The 16,821-nt window shown below is 42.5% G+C and overlaps 1 long non-coding RNA gene across 1 annotated transcript; it reads right to left on the minus strand.

Annotated features, from left to right (window-relative positions):
- Positions 1 to 696: 696 nt before the first annotated feature.
- LOC119141880 lies at positions 697 to 14,525 on the minus strand. The gene is made up of 3 exons (XR_005102070.1): positions 14,139 to 14,525; positions 13,476 to 13,677; positions 697 to 1,239 (listed from the first exon to the last, which is right to left on the minus strand). It is a non-coding gene; the product is annotated as an uncharacterized LOC119141880 (long non-coding RNA).
- Positions 14,526 to 16,821: the final 2,296 nt, after the last annotated feature.

Consider the following 16,821-nt stretch of genomic DNA (forward strand, 5'->3'; position numbering starts at 1 on the left):
AGGACTACCACTTCTTTCAACACTGTGAGTATAACAGTGTTTGTTATGCCCTCATGAGACACACATCAGATTTTTCAATATTAAAAAATACATGCAGTGTTCATCTGTTTCTGGCTGTCCTGGTTTCAGCTGGGATAGAGTTATTTTTTCTTCTCAGTAGTTGGTATAATGCTGTGCTTTGGATTTAATATAAGAATAATGTTGATAATACACTGATGCTTATAGTTGTTGCTAAGTAATATTTACTCTAAATCCAGGACTTTCCAGTTTCTTAAGCCCTGGCAGCCAGAAGGCTGAAGGGGCATGGGAGATTGGGAGGGGACACAGCCAGGACAGCTGGCATGAACAAGCCAAAGGGATATTCCATACCATATGGCATGCTCAGTATATAAGCTGGGGGAGTTGGCTGGGGCTGACTGATTGCCACCTGGGGACCAACTTGGTGTCACATTAAAAACGGGAAGTTTCCGCAGACCCTCTATGTTTGATCCGCCTGTCAGTTTCCCAAGAAAGACGAGACCCTTGTGCCCGACCACCCTGCCCGCTCCCTGCGTTCTGACAGCCCACCGTATCGGAGGGTGATTCAACCAACCTGTGCAGGGACCCTCCTGACAGCATCACTGAGTCAAATTCCCTATAACAACTACTCAGATCTCAAGAGGCTTGCACAAAATGAACTTTAGCTGAAGATTTTTATTATACAAAATACAGGTTTGTAACAGAGTAAGGTTCAAAGATTGTGGGTGATAATACACTGACTGCAAAACAAGCTTAAAGCAATACACCTAAAAATAGCTAGTATGAGTTAGTCATAGAATAAAGTTCTTACCAGTAGGCATCCCTATGGGGGACAAGACAGGTTCAGTGCATAAACTGATCCCAGAAGTTATGATGGAGTCTTCTTTAACTTCTCCCCTCCCTTGTTTACTTTTTATACCTCATACTACATTGCTTATTCATTATCATACATAGGACTGGTTACAAGTTTCTCACTTCTAACGTAAATTAGTACACATCCTCAGATAGCACTACTGAAGCTTTTTACTAACTACACATGCTCTTCAAGTGGGGTTTTGCCCTCTTCTGGGGGAGCTGTTTGAGTCGGAGTCACAATCTCCCACTACCACAATTACCCTTGTCCTACTTTCAGTTAATTTTCTGTTGATGTCACTGGATTGCAGCAGCTTATCAGCCTGTCTCCTCTTGCAGCCAGGGCTTTCCTCACTTGAAGGATTCTTTCTGTGTAACTTAGACAACGGTGTTCTTTTAAACACTCATTCTTTATTTCCCATCCTTCCCAATGCTGACTCCCTTGATAAGTCCCTTCATTCATAACAACCTTAGAGAGTCAGCTTGACCTAAACTTTGTGCATAGATTTGTTTAACATATAGTTAAACACTAAATCAGAGTTCGGTAATTCAGGAGGTTAGACAACAATTCCCTCCTTTTGGACTTATTGAAATCCAAGACAAGTTCATTTTCTTTACATTTAGATGGAGCTTGAGTGACTCTAGTCATACATATTTTTGTTACTGGTTGTTATCACATGCACAGTGAGTACCTTGGAGGCTGGTAACTTCAAGATGGAGGTGTGCATTGGTATTACAATGAGATTATTTCATGTGAGGGAAGTAATTTTGCTGCAAAAGCTGGCTCAGCAGTGGACATGTTCCCTTGTATTCTCCATTTGACAGCTGCTACGCAGCTTGTCAGCTGTGTAGTGCCAACAAGTTCCCATTCCTGCAGGGAGCACAACAGAGCCTGGCTGTGGGGTATCCACCCCGCTCCAGCCTCCATTACTGCTATAGGTGGCAGGGTGTGTTGTTTAGGGAGCCACAGTAAAGTAGATTCCATGCATACCAGCCATCTTAAAGGTGAAAGCTATATTTTACTCTTAAAAGCTTCCTGTAATACTATGCTTCTGTGAAGTCCCAGTTTTCTCTAATTCCCCACCCCCCAAGTAATTTTCCCATACTGGGCATCTGTCAGTGGATGGTGAACAATTATATTGTGCATCACCTGTTTTTGCCCTTCCCTTTGGATTTTATTCCTCTCCCCTTCTCCCTACTTTGTAGTAGTGGTGGTGGTGGTAGTAGTAGTAGTGTTGGTTTATTCAAATAGTAAATTGTTCTTATCTCAACCCTCAGGTTTTACCTTTTTTCCCAGTTCTCCTCCCCATCCCACTAGTGGGGCTGAGGAGTTGTGGTTTAACCCCAGCCAGCAACCAAATGCTACGCTTGCATCCCCCACCCAGAGGGGAGGAGAGGAGAATCAGAAAGGAATGTAAAACTTGAGGGTTGAAATAAGAAAAATTTAATAATTTAAACGGAATAAAGAGATAAGAACAACAGTAATTACAATAATAATAATAATAACAATTAGGATGGAAAAGTGGGGGAAAAGGGTAAAATCCAAAGGAAAAGGGAAAAGCAAAAAAAAAACCCCAAGCGATGCACAGCACAACCGCTCACCACCCGCTGACCGATGCCCAGCCAGTCCCCAAGCAATGATCCCCACCCAGTAACCCTCCAAGTTTATATACCACACATGACGCCCCATGGTATGGAATACCTCTTTGACTGGTTCAGGTTCGGGTCAGCTGTCCTGGCTGTGTCCCTTCCCAGTCTCTTGTGCCCCTACAGCCCTCTGGCTGGCAGGGCCCAAGAAACCAAAAAGTCCTTGATTTAGTATAAATGTCACCCAGCAACTACTAAAACCATCAGTGTGGTTATCAACATTGTTCTCACATCAGAGCCAAAACACAGCACTGTAGTAGCTACTAAGAAGAAAATTAACTCCATCCCAGCTGAAACCAGCACAGGAGTGATTGAGCAGCTGTGTGGTACTTAGTTGCTGTCTGAGTTTAAATCACGACAGTGGCAAAAATCTACATCTCTTCTCTGCAGTCACATGAACACAGCAGGGTATAACCCATCTCACATGCCTTTTCACGGTGCAAGTTTCTCATCAAGATCTAAAAGAAAGTTCTGCATGGAATCTTTGCCTTTAAAAACTTCTTCTCACAGGTGATGCATGAGGACTGCAGGTAAGGATGTGATGGTAATATGAGTCTGAGAGGAAAACAGTATCATTATAATAGTAGTATGAGATGGCCCCAGCCAGGAAATACATTATGCTGAGCTTCAGGGGGGCACCAGCTCCTTGGACCCTAGGCTGTGTCGGTGAGGCCATCTATATTAGCCAAAGGTCTGGTCTTGGAGAAACAGCAGCTTACAAGGTGCTTGGAGAAGTCCCAACTTTCCCTCTGTCTGCTTGTGGCCTAAACACTTTTCCTTCCTCAGGCACAGGTGCTCCCCCTGCCAGTGCTGGCTGAGCCACCACAGTTACCTTCGGTCCTCCCGAAAGACAGAAGGGGAAATGTTAATTTTCTGCTCACAGACCAACTCTCTTTCCTAACGGACATGTCACATAACATGTGACAGAGAGTAGGCCTTTAGGGAGGTTTTTCATTATTAGTTTTCACAGTATCCCTAGACTTGTATAATGTAAGCTAGTGTAGGAGCTTAAACATCACTTTGTGGCTAAGAGCCACAGAACCCAGCAGGCCCAGACCCCACCTCACAGCATACTCAGAACATAAAGCAACGTACAATGACTGGCCAAGACAGACAAAATCTCTACCCTTGAAGAAGACTCATGAACCCTATGAACTCCCATGAACCTCAAGGGGGTTTGGGCAGCCGTATCCTATCAAATCTGATTCTTTCACTTGTGCTAACAGCAGAACTGCATTACAGTGCCGACACCCATAGCCTGTTGCTCTCATGTGAAAGGTCCACAACCCAGCTCTTTTCTTTGCCTCTTGTAGAAACAAGATCTTAAATGCAGGAGGAGCCTTAGTGTTACATGAGTTCAAGTTGAGGTGGGATTTCGAGTAGTCCATATTCTGGGGGTAGCTGGGTATTGAATCCAGCTGATTTACAATAAATACAGGGTGAAGATTAAAAACTCATTGGCTGAGAATTAGCCATGTGAAACCTCCTTCCTTGCACTCAGGAAAGGGTTTCCATGAACTTTTGTGGGAACTGGGCTAGCAGAGCAGATGAACATAGATTTTTATGCAAAATCTCCAGTCTGCCAGATCAAAGTCACCACTACCAGACATTCCCACCCCAGGCAGGAGTAATGCAACTAGAATGTGCAAAGCAATGGCTGGCACTAAGGAACCTCTCACATTTTTTCCACTTTAATTTTTGGGCAGTCTTGAAGCAGTCCTGGTCTCTCCCACCATCTGGAATAACTGGAAAAAAAAAGTTAAAAAATGAAATAACCCTTATGAATGAACCTAAATGAAATAGTCTTTAGGTGAGCCTTGCAAATCCATCCTGGCTCCCATGGTAGTTTTTGGTAAAAGACTTCTTGACTCATTCAGATGGTATAAGCAATCTCACCCTCACATACAGGAAATGACCTTAGGAATATCAAATATGAATTGCAGAACTGAATATTCTGTTTGAAGCTAAAACCACTAGATGACAAAAAAATAAAATAAAATTGAAGTGCTAATTTCACTTTCCTAGGGAAAAGATAGGGAAAAAATTGAAATAGGAAGATTTTATCATTTAATATTAGCACTTGAGACTAGGATATTACCATACTGCAGACTTTCTGAATGTGAAAATAAGGATTTTGATACTTAAAAGCAGTGGTATTTTCATTCAGAAGCTGAATTACAAAAGTTTTAGCTTCTTGCTGCTCCGGGTTGTCTACAACAGCAGTACGTGATTGAGCATGATAATTGTAACAAAAGTTTTTTGCAAAAGTAATAGAAATTAATGTATTATTATAGATAGGGAAAAAATAATCACCTGGAATGTATGTAGTATTTAATAGTCAGTACTCTAGAAGGATGAACAAAAATTTAATTTTCTTAAGAGAATATTCTATTTTTCCAGAAGGAATGTGTTAAAAGACAGTATGTAAAGTGGTAATTATTTGAGGAAAGCTGAAGCATAGTCGTGTGCTCTAGGGTCTTATCACTGCTGGATGTTTTACACTTTGCACAGTCACGTCAAAACACAGCAATATTGCAAAATTGAATTGGCTTATCCTTTTCAATGAGATTCACACTAAAATAGGATTCGTACTGCATGTTTTGCCCCAGAATATGGGTGGTTTAAACAACATATATCTCTCATTCCAAAGTGACTCATAGTATTCCCTGTTTTCAGTAAAAGACTGTATAGCTTGCAGGTCTGTCCTCAGTATCAGTATGAACCATCATGGATATTGTGCCACATACTATCCAGCTTTTTTCTTGTAACAAGAGAAATTCTGAACAAAAGCATCTGAGCACAAAAGGAAATCCAGCACCGCGATCAGGCAAACAACTACCAAACCCCATTCAAATTCTATGTCCCTTCTTTGCTTCTTCTGTCCTGTTCATTGCCAGAAGGTGGTATCTTCAAACAGATGTTTCTAATCAGCCTCATTCAGGCTAGTCTGCTACCTGCAGTCTAGGGTCTGTAATACCACACTCATTTCCATGCAAGTTTAACTCGCTAAACAAGATGTAATAACTGCCAGGGTACCTTCTTCTCCTTTCGTGTTTTGGACAAAAGTAGTGATGGCCCTCACTCAAGCTATATAGCTACTTACTCCGCAAGTGGTGAGCAGACCAACAAGATCTATTCAGAGCAAGATGAAACACAAGTTTCCAGTGTAGACAAGTTAGCTACCAGTGCTGGGGTTTGCTGCAGTTAGATAATCTGATCCAATTAGAAAATTGAATAGTTTCTGTGTCAATTCATGCAAAAATGAGGAGATGTTTTGGTCAAAGTCTGAATTTTGGGGAACACCTCTGTGTTGCTGCTTGAAGTCATCGGTCTAGTGCTTGAGCTTCCTGGAGCCTCAACAGGTAGAGCTTGTTATTTGTACTGTATGTTTTATTATGCATTGCAGTTTCTTCATTAGCTACCATGGTATAGGAAGATGGTATCTGCCTGACTTGTACTAAAGCAGAAGCCCAGGTGCAAAAACAGTCTGTAGAGGAAAACAGAGTGACAGAACAAGAAGAAAATGATAAGTGAAATTTTTGGTTGACACACCAAAATGATGCCCCAATTGAAAAGCTGCTTTACCTCAACTTTTTCAATGAGACTTAGTGATGAAAAAGAGGTATCAAATGTTGTGCTGAAGTGATTTCAAAACATTTTGTACAGACAGCAAGCTACTGATCCATTATTGACGCTGGAAGGAAAAGTAAGGGTAATAGAGCTTTATCATAGAATCACAGAATGCTTTGGGTGGGAAGGGACCTTTAAAGGTCCTCTAGTCAGCCGCCCCTGCAGTGAGCAGGTACATCTTCAAATAGATCAGGTGTCTCAGAGCCCTGTCAACCTGACCTTGATTATTCCCAGGGGTGGGGCATCTACCACTTCTCTGGGCAACCTGTTCCAGTGTTTCATCACCCTCACCGTAAAAAATGTCTTCCTTATATCTAGCCTGAATCTACCCTCCTTTAGTTTAAAAACACTTGTCGTGTTGCTACAGGCCTTATTAGGAAGTCTGTCCCCATCTTACTTATAAGTCCCCTTATGTAAAGTATTGAAAGGCCACCACAAGGTCTCCCCCTGGAGACACTCCAGGCTGAACAACGCCAACTGTCTCAGCCTTTCCTCATAGGTGAGGTGTTCCATCCCTCTGACCACTTTTGTGACCCTCCTTTGGACCCACTCCAACAGGTCCATGTCTTTCCTGTGCTGAGGACTCCAGAACTGCATGCAGGACTCCAGGTGGGGTCTCATGAGAGCAGAGCAGATGGGCAGCATCACCTCCCTCAACCTGCTGGCCATGCTTCTTTTTATATAGCCCAGGGTATGGTTGGCTTTCTGGGCTGCAAGCACACGTTGCCAGCTCATGTCCAGCTTTTCACCTGCCAGTACCCCCAAGCCCTTCTCCACAGGGCTGCTCTCAACCCTGTCATCCCCCAGCCTGTATTGACCCTGAGGGTTGCCCTGACCCACTTGAACTTGTCTTTATTGAACCTCATGAGGTTCACATATCCCTGCAAGGAGTCCCAAGGAATCCAGAGTACTACAGACCTCAGCCTAAAATTATAGATGTGCATTATCTCATAGTTACAGATTTATTGCCTCTCTTTGTCTCAATAGCCTTTCAGGTTGAGACAATCTGTACTTAACCACTCCATTTCAGTACAGGCTACCAGCTGGTTTAGACTGCAAGCTGAACTGCTCTTATAGTTACTCCTTAACTTCTTGCAGTACAGATAAGTTTCCCAGCAAGAGGTCAGGTTGTAAAAATCTCTAGAAGGGGTAATGGTGAGCAATGATAAATAGACTGCAGCTGTCTAGATGACGCTACGGATCCCTTGCTAAATAACAGGTTTTGTGCAAGACTGTGACCTTCTTAAAGATCTGAGGTCTGAAATATCAAGTAGGAGATCCTCAAACCAATAAAGAGCCATAGACTATTTAAACAGTGGCTAGATTATGGCTATTAGGATATGCATATTGATAAGTAACTTCTACTTCAAATAGTTCTAGTGACTCCAGAGGAGCTATTTGTTGAATTATATCCAACCTGTTATGAGAAGTGTCAGAAGCCTCAGGTAAATGAAAGTCTATGGCTGTTACTTTTTTTCTGTAAAATCTTAGCCACCTCTCTATGTGATAATTTCACATTCAGAAATGCAGAAAATTTTAACAGGATTTTAGTGAGAAACCAGTTGTGTAGAAGGGGCCCCAATGCAACCACATGTAACAGAGTTAAAGAACATCACTTGAGCAGGAGGATAGAGTAAGTCCTTCTGCCCATGGCTTACCAAGGGGAGTTCTCTGGCCTGGGCCAGAGATAAAGGAGACCAGAATAAATGATCAAAGTGTTTCCTTCGGTTTCTAAAATCCTATGAAACATTTTCATAGATAAAATGTGCATATCTTAGAAAAAATAATTACAAATTAGGCTTACATATGGATATGTCATTAACATTTTTTAATGTTATAGCACATATTTTTGAATAGTTTGGAACTGGATTATAAATAACTCTGAATTCTTTTGCAGCAGTGAGCTCTTTATGTCTGCCTTTCTTATTATCCACCCAGTATATATAATTTCCCTTTTATTTTGTTTTTAAAGGACATACCCTGGAATGACACCAGCCTGAAGAATCTATCAAAAGGACTCTGTCTTTTAGTTAAGACTTTGGATAGTGGTGTACCATAACCCAGGAAAGACAAAACTGAACAACAAATGCCAAGATGCCTGTCAATTGTCATGACCCTCTGAAGACAATCTGTTCCTGCACATCAAAAAAAACATGAGAATGTCAACATCTAAAAGTCTCCACGTGTCTTAATACTGAGCTCAACGTGTTGGATCTCTTGAATAGCTAAACCAAACTGCTCAAAAAATCATAACATACAAGAAAAAGTTCAAGCCAGCAGTACAGTCCTAAGCAGGAGTGTTTCTTTTTTCAGGTATTCTTCCTCTGAAAGACAAATGTTTACATAGATATTGACATTCATTTTTTTAACAGGCAGTTGATGAAAGTACTTGCAGAGTACCATCTCTATTGTACTAGCAAGCTCATGCTTTAGACCAGCAGTGGGTGAAAATGCTTGTGAACAACTCAGTTTCCTAACAAGTAAATCCATGGTCCGAAACTGCATGTTCCCTTGTTATTTCCAAAGTCTGAGATATATCTGACCTCCTTTTCTTGCTGGAAGGACAGCCTTCTCAGTGATGTGGTCTATGAGAGAATGTGGGGCAAATCATGAATCCTTGACAGGAAGGTACCCACTGCAGTTTGGACAGATCTAGAGCATAGCAAGATGCAGTTTAGTCACATATGCATGACTTTTGAAAACATTGCTCAAACACAGTCCTTTAAAAGAGCACTGCAGTAGTTGCTCTTGGATATTTAAAACACTGAGTTTTCTCAGTTGCAATACTCACAATGTGGGTGTGGTGCTAAAAGCTGCCTGTTAGCTGGAAGGATTTATATGTTGGAATATTAGACCCAGAATTTCTAGCTTACCAGTTTAACAGATAGGGCATGCAGTCAGTTTTTAGTCTTTGTCCCAAATGAATCACTGCAAAGGCTTGAATTTCAGCTTGCCTGCATTCCTGGGAAGGGATCTGACAAACTACTCGTTCTTTCAGTCTTCTAAGTCTGGGAAAAGCTAGAACATAGAAATAACAAAATCTTTTGTTCCTTCTGACTGTGCTTGAGATCAGAGCATGCTGCTGAGGTGAAGAAAATGCCTCTTCTTGGAATCTGATTCTGAAACTGTGCTTGAGGATGGAGTCTGAACAGCTCATTAGCAGTAAAATGGTATACAGTTAGGCAGCTACCTACCAGTGAAAACAGCATCTACCAGGTTAGGTAGATGCTGACAGCAAGTTTAAGGATGTTCTACAACAGTACTACAATTGTAGTGAACTTAGAGGACAGACTGTATAGAGGAGTGCTTAAGCCATTAAGAGAACTGCAGCTAGGAATTATCAGTTGTTACATGTGACACAAAGGAAAGTAAAGAGCCATGATGTCCTACTTGGAATTTGGTGGTCAAACTTTCCTGAAATTACTTTCTTCTTTTAAATGTACATGCTTTCCTGCCTTTGCATGAGGAAACATGAAGGATGCAGTTTTCTAGCTTGTGATGATGAAATGAAATTTCTGCTTGTGGGCTATGATAGGAGAAAAAATTGTAAAAGAAAAGACTCTTTTCTTTCTTCTCTCACTTTTCTATGATATTGAAACTGTGAAATTCTTCTCCCCGCTGCTTTTTAGGTCATGATATTGGAGTGATTGTTTCCTTATGAATGCAAGACCTGGGTGTTGGTATTTCATGATGAGTAGCTCATTAGAAGAACTTCTTGTTTGGCCATATGCTAAATGTAATGCATAACACATAATAATGTAGTATTATGATATACGCTGAAGAAAGTAAACTTGAAGGATGTGTTTTAGCAGTGTACTAGAAGCTGATGGTACGAAGTGGAATCAACCAGGTCTTTGACAGTTCATTATGCAAGCAACACTCAAAGCATGCTTGGAAAGCATGCTTCCCAGCACCCTGTCTCCCTTCCTGCTTATGAGCAGATTGTGATTGCTGCAGGGACAGGTAGCAAATGTACTTCCTTCCATGAAAGATGTGGGAAGCTACAGGGCTGCAGGTGCAAAGAACTATCCCTTTATTCCAGCCTGCCAAGGTACCTGGCTCATAAATGGCCAGGTCAGATGTGTTACCATGGGGGTTAGATCCAACCTGAGATTCTGATACCCAGCCTGCTCTTATGAGACAAAGTGGCTCTGTGTTACTCCTTGCTTGAGGCAGGTTATCGCATTATAGTCAGCCTCAATAAAACTGTGCATCAATTATTTCTTCTTTTTCAGAACATCAGAAAGGTATGGGTGCTCTGGACATAAAGAAATAGCAGTACTACAGCTAGAGTGAACTAGAAAAGAGTGCCAGTTTAAATGAGTCAGTATTATCTAAATTATTGTCAAATCAGAGACTAAGTCTGATGACTTGGTAGTGCTAAGACTGCAGTAAAAAAAAATGTGTCCCAGCTGACTTCCTGCGGGATCTGACTATGGATTCAAATTCATGGTTCTGAGCTATTAGGCAGAAAGAAATAGGTTAGTTTAACTAGCAGCCAACCTGCCAGACAACTCTCCTTTATCGATTTTTCAACTAAAAAATTACTTAGAAAAAGTTTCGCTTTCTCTGATGTCCAATGTGTTGAAAGGAGATTTGCAGTGCCAGACTGTAATACCCAGTGTGTTCACAACAGATGGTCTTCTAGTTCCATTTTATAGCACATTTTTGAGTCCAGCTGGTCTTTTTCCTTCCAAAGGTATGGAGGAAAATAATCCTGAGTTTCTGAATTATTGTTACATCACATTTCTAGATGTGCTGCAGTAGCTTTGTTATGTTCACAGACCTCTAGTGAAGTAGTTACATGAGGTTGCATGAATTTCATGGGCCACATGGTATAGAAAGAAAATAAGAAAATAAGACATAACTCACAAAGACATAACTTACTCTCCATTTCTGGTTTCCTTGGAGCAGGTGTCCCCCATGATACCAGTCCCTTTTTACAATCAGCAACACTGAATACTGTTTTCTTGCAGATTAACAGAGCAACTATAGACCTCACCCTACCCTCCTTCCCTCACCACTAAAAAGACACTCCTTCTTTGTAAATAAAATTTTACACATAGTATATAACAGGTTATTCCTCCCCTAGGACTGCCCTGGAGGCTATGCTGGGGGCCAAAGTGAGTTAATTGCAGTCACAACAATAGACTTCAAAGACAATCACTGACAAAGCTGAACTTGACACATCCCACAGGAACAGCATTAACAATAGCAATGGGAATGGCAATGAAAAAACTGACAAGGGAGAATCCAACCCCACCAAACAAAAGGAAGAGCCATCTGAACACAGTTCAGTCTCCTGAAAGATGTTTCTGTTGTAAGGAGTTCATTTGAAGTTTATGCGGTTTATGCAAAATGAACGCCTATCAAAAATGCCTGCACAGCCAAAATGTGCAATTATCAAATTGTATATGAAACCTGGGAGGATAACCCTCAGACACAAAGAAGAAAGCACGGTATCTTTTCTTGTAGAGGGGAGCTTTAGAGGGAGAGGTCTGTCCTAGAGGTGTTGTCTAAACACAGAGAGTCTTTTGTGTAGCCTTGCAAGTGACAGTAGAGCTGGAGATCACTAATGGACACAGTCTTGACTACTCTGACCAACAGATAACCACCAACACAGCAAAACAAGCTCAGCAGGTACAGGAGGGAAGCTGTGTGTCTATCCACAGATATGACACCTCAGTCACATGCTGGCTTCTGTGCATAAGCTTGTAAAGTTTAACAGTAAAAGGGAAGATGCAGCAATCCAAGCGTTCATGGACAAAGCTAATGGCATACGCTGGCTGCATTGTGCAATCCTGACTGTTTCCACTTTGCAGTGTAAGGTGGTCTATAAACCAAAATACTTGCAGACACTTTCAATCTTAGGCATCAGTCTTATGAAGTCAGAGCATGCAGGAGGAGTTATTTTATTTGTGGAACAAACACAGCCCATAAATGCTTTCTAAGGAAAGAAATGGCTTGATCAAGATCTCAAACTGTTTGCCACACCAGCACATACTGCAGGAGTGCAAGCATACAGGAGAGAGCTCCACCCCTGCAGAGAACACCACTGATCACTGATTGCAAAATTCTTATCATGGGACAAAAGGAGGATGAGAATGAGTCTTGTGAGAACATATACTGCTCTCTGCCTTTTGTAATCTGTCTTAGTGCTAGGTGTGACAGGCATGCATGACAGAGCACTTGAAAGAATTAGAAGAAAAAGTGGGCTATCCAAGCCCCCCATGTTAGTATTGACCATCAGGAATGACCTATGTTTTTACAGGTTCAGCAGGTCCTGGGAGAATGAAGGCATTTTTACACCAGTATGGGCGCACTCTGAAATGCTTGTACAAGTAAGCCACACTTGGAGCCCTCCACAAACTCCAGGACCTGTGTCTCAACCAAACCCTTCCCCTAGATTTATCCACTCATTGGTTTAGTCATAATCGTGGCCATGGGATACAGACAAATCTGAATGAGTGCAGCTGGCTGTGCCTGGCTTCATACCTCCCCCATTCTGATCTGGAACCTGAACTGCTGGCTTGGCTTTCTGGGTTGACCTTGGACCTGCCTCATCATGCTGGCTTTCTAATGACCACTGAAGTGTGTCTGACCCTGCTTAGGGTCTTCAGAACTGATTCTCACTTGCTGAATTGACCTCCTGTGTTCTTGCCAGTGAGGACACTGCCCCTTATCTGCCTTGCTGTCACCCTCAGATCCAGGCTTCCTTCCTCCCTTTTGGGTAAGTCTCGTTCTTGTTGCTGCCTGACAGCATGGAGTGGCCAGAACCCGGTAATCTGAGTGAGCTGCTGCCCAGAGCCAGCCAGCAAGACATGTTAAGAATGACTGTCCCTTAGATCTTTCTTTTCTCTGGAGTGAGAACAACTTGTTGAACTTGTTGAAAGCACGAGGAAGAAATGTAGAGAGGTTCCATTGTGCACTTGGAATCAGAACCAGGTCTCCTCTGGAGGTAGACCTACATGACTTCTTTTATAAGCAGATTTTATTTCAGATGTGGAGGAAAGAGAAAACTCTTCCTGTCCTTCCTTTGGCCCAGTAACATGCAATTAGGGTAATCACCCAAGACATGTCGGACCAAGAACCCACACTACTAGCCTCAATGCAGCACAATCTGATGTTCAAGCTGCCTCCAGGGGAGGCCTCCCTCCACTGCCCTGCTGAAGGAGGCATCATTCTAACAGAAAGCCTCACTGGTTGCACAAAGACTTCTTTTAGTCAGGGATGCAGTAGTGTTACCACAGCATACCAGCTATGCTATGCAATGGAGAGTTTCTTTGCTGTGGACAGTAGGTGCCTGTTTTTCCTTGCAATTCACATACCTGTGCCTCCAGGGTCAAGGCGGTTTTCCATCGCACCTCCTCTTGTCCTCTCCATGGTCTGGCAGGCAAAACCACAGGGCACCCCGTGGTGTGTACCATCTGTATTGTCCCTCTCAAGCAGAGATACAGCCAAGATGTGGGTTCGTAGAGGTAGAGAGTAGGATCTATCCTTGTTGAGTTGCTGGACCAGTTTCTCCACAGCCTAGGAGAGGGAGGTAGAGATGTTATCTTTGTATTGCCAGAGTTGGCAAGCCACTTCATCCACCATTGGTGGCACTTTGTCTGTTCAGCTCATTGCTGTCAATGAGTCGGCATATGATGATGATGCACTCCATACAAATTTTCTCCACATGGGTTGTGTGCATTGGACTTCTTCTGGATCTGTGGGTAACTGCATGTTGTTTGGATCATAATAAATCACCTCTTTCATAGCTAATTCCCTGAGGTAATGGATGCCTCTCCCTATTGCAGTCCACTTGCCTGGGCAACATATAATATCCTCCTTGAAGGGATACCTTTCCTTCATGCTTGACAGGAGTCACCCCCAGAGGCTGAGGACTTAGGTCCCTTTTCTAGAAAATGATCCCAACTTCTTGGCTTCCCTACCCAAATTGTTAGCCCCATTACCTCAGCACAGAAGCAGCCAGGTGGTAAGGTGCTCACCTGGATGATGGCTAACTTTTTTTTTGCATATCCTGCAGCTCATTCAGGAATAAGGATGGAATAGTTAGCTCTTTTCTGCCTTTTCCTTCTGTTCTTGTGATATCCCTGCTTCATCTTCCTTTACTAAAGAAGCTTTCTTTTGTGTCCAGCTGGTCTTCTGTATAAAGGCAACTTATACTGGCACGGGTTGGTCTTCTGCATCATCCATTGCTGGAATCTGGGTAGCCACAGTGCCTATTGCAGGGGTCTGAGTAACTGCAGAACTTATAACCAGAGTTTGAGTAGCTGCAGTGTCTGTTGCGGGGATTGAAGTAGCTGCAGTGCCTGTTGCTGGGGTTTGAGTAGCCATGGTGCTTGTTGCAGTGATTGAAGTAGCCACAGTGCCTGTCATGGGGGTTGGAATACCTGTAGTTAGTGGCTTAATTCTTAACAAGGTCTGAACCACATTCAGCATTCCTAGAAATAAGATCAGGGCCACCAATATGCAGGTCTCAACATCCCAAGGATATTCAAAATTTTCAACAGTTTTAAACAATCCTGGAACTAGTCTGGAGGAGGAAGTGTAGGTAGGTTGGCCCTACCCATAGGTTGGTTCTCCGAAAAGCCAAACGTGTAATTATTAGTAGTCCCCGATAGATAGCACCCGAAGTACAGGGCTAACAGCAATTCCGAATACACCAACCAGATCAGCTTCACAGCCACCAAGTCCAGCATTTCATAAGCCAGCACTATACAGTACAACACAGCGATGACCTTAGCCCAGACCCCAAGGACAATAAACATCACAACAGGGAGCACGTACTGCAAATAAAGTACATAACGCAACATGGGCAGCAACTCTGAAAGCAAATAAATCAACATTGTGACCAGTGACTATTTTATAACAACTTTGTTTTAACACACTGGTCAAATCTGTCATTATCTCAACTCTTTGTGCCCCGTGCTGGGCACCAAAAAGGACTGTTGTGGTTTAATCCCAGCCAACAACTAAGTAGCACGCACCCACTCGCTCACTTCCCTCCCTCAAACCAAGGGATGAGGAGGAGAACTGGGAAAAAGGTAGAACACAAGGGCTGAGATAAGAACAATTTAATAATTGAAATAAAATATATAATAATAGCAACAACAATTGTAATGAAAAGGAGAGAAAGGAAGGGAGGAATAAAATGCAAAAGGTAAAAAAACCAAGTGATGCACAATACAATTGCTCACCACTCGCAGACAAATGCCCAGCCAGTCCCTGAGCAGCGGTCAGCAGGTCCTGAACAACTGCACCCAGTTTATATACTCAGCATGATGTTCTATGGTATGAAATATCCCTTTGGTCAGGTGTGGTCAGCTGTCCTGGCTGTGACCCCTCCCAATTTCTTGTGTCACTCCAGCCCTCGCACTGGCAGGCCCCCAGAAACTGAAAAGTCCTTGATATAGAATAAACACTGCTTAGCAACAACTAAAAACATCAGTGTGTTATCAACATTATTCTTATATTAAAACAAAACCACCACCTTCTATCAGCTACTGAAAAGAAAAATTAACACTATCTCAGCCAAAACCAGGATGTTTTGTTTACTATCTGTTGTGAAACTGCTACCTGAAGAAGCAGCAAGTCCTAGCAAGTGTTCTGTGCAATGTATTACTCCGGTTATGCTGCACAGCCCTTTTCCACAGAACAGGTACTTACCAATCTTAATGTTTGGGACTAATAAATCTTGTAAGTTGTGCTGTGGGAAGAACTTGCTGTTGATTTAAACAGGTTAAAATGGAAAATCAGGACTAGTGGGGTTTTTTTGTTTATTCGGTTAAAAAAAAAAAAAGGCTTTTCATGTGAATTATATAAGCTGTTCAGACAGTAGGAACTATCTGTCACCCTGTATGTCTACATCTGCTTCTCAAGGTACTTGTCTATCTTTGCTTCTCCAGTCTTAGATTAGAAATGTTCAGCCCTTTCTTCCATTGGCATTTTGATAAATCAGAACCTTATAAAGCCTGTGCCATTCATTTATGCCTGAACATCTGACACTATTTTTGCTTGCACCGAACTTTTTTCCGTCTTGTCTCCCAGAACACTGGGATCCAACTAATTCATAGCTAAGATTCATTTGAAGGTCAAGCCTTAAGTAAATCTGCTCTAAAGAGTTTAAGGGATCGACACTTTTCATGCTCAGTTCAAACCATGGAAAACCGATGCTAGCAGCAGTGGCAGTAGCAGCAGTAATAGGTGCTGCCATGGGCTGAGAAGAGCGCAAGGCTTCTGAAGTCTTGTCCTGGTTTCGGTTGGGATGGAGTTAATTTTCTTACTAATAACTAGTACAGTGAGGTGTTTTGGCTCCCATGTGAGAACAACTTTGACAGCACACTGATGTTTTAGTTGTTGCTGGGTGATGTTTACACTATATCAAGGACTTTTCAGTTCCTTGGGCCCTGCCACTGAGAGGGCTGGAGGGGCACAGGAAACTGGGAGGGGACACAGCCAGGACGGGTGACCCGAACTGGCCAAAGGGATATTCCATACCATGGGACATCATGCTTGGTATATAAAATTGGGGGGTTAGCTGGGGCCTGCAGATCATTGCTCAGGGACTGGCTGGGCATCAGTCAGCAGGTGGTGAACAGTTTTACTGTGCGTTGCTTATTTTCCTTTCTCCTTTCCCCTTTTGATTTTATCCTTTCCCCCACATTTCCA

The sequence above is a fragment of the Falco rusticolus genome, chromosome Z (genome assembly GCF_015220075.1).
Source record: "Falco rusticolus isolate bFalRus1 chromosome Z, bFalRus1.pri, whole genome shotgun sequence".
In the NCBI taxonomy this organism is placed as follows: domain Eukaryota; kingdom Metazoa; phylum Chordata; class Aves; order Falconiformes; family Falconidae; genus Falco; species Falco rusticolus.